The sequence below is a fragment of the Aspergillus ochraceoroseus genome (genome assembly GCF_002846915.1).
Source record: "Aspergillus ochraceoroseus IBT 24754 chromosome Unknown P175scaffold_16, whole genome shotgun sequence".
In the NCBI taxonomy this organism is placed as follows: domain Eukaryota; kingdom Fungi; phylum Ascomycota; class Eurotiomycetes; order Eurotiales; family Aspergillaceae; genus Aspergillus; species Aspergillus ochraceoroseus.
Window position 1 is genome coordinate 2129 of NW_024468491.1, and position 372 is coordinate 2500.

Here is a 372-nt window from a genome sequence, read left to right on the forward strand (position 1 = left end):
CGTTGGCGAAGGACATGGCGAGCCGCCACGAACCCACACCGACCCGGACCACGCCGGGGGCCCAGCACACGCATAGGCCCCGGGACTTAACACCCCCGTCGGGGCACCCCTCCGGGTGGGAGGGATGCGCTTCCGGGGATGCCCGACCGCAATTCCTTGCTGAAGCCCAACCGCAGAAGGCTCAAGACCATCAGCGCGGACAAAGCGGCCTGTCAAGTATGGAAGAAAGCGCAGGGGGTCTTCCTTGGCTCCTCACCAAGTACTAGCCTTCCTACACATACCCACCGACCCCTGGTGGGGGGCGATTTGGCGCGCAAACGTGAAGTCGTGCAAAAGTTGCTGGGGGGGGAGCGGTTTTGTATGTGGTGGTCC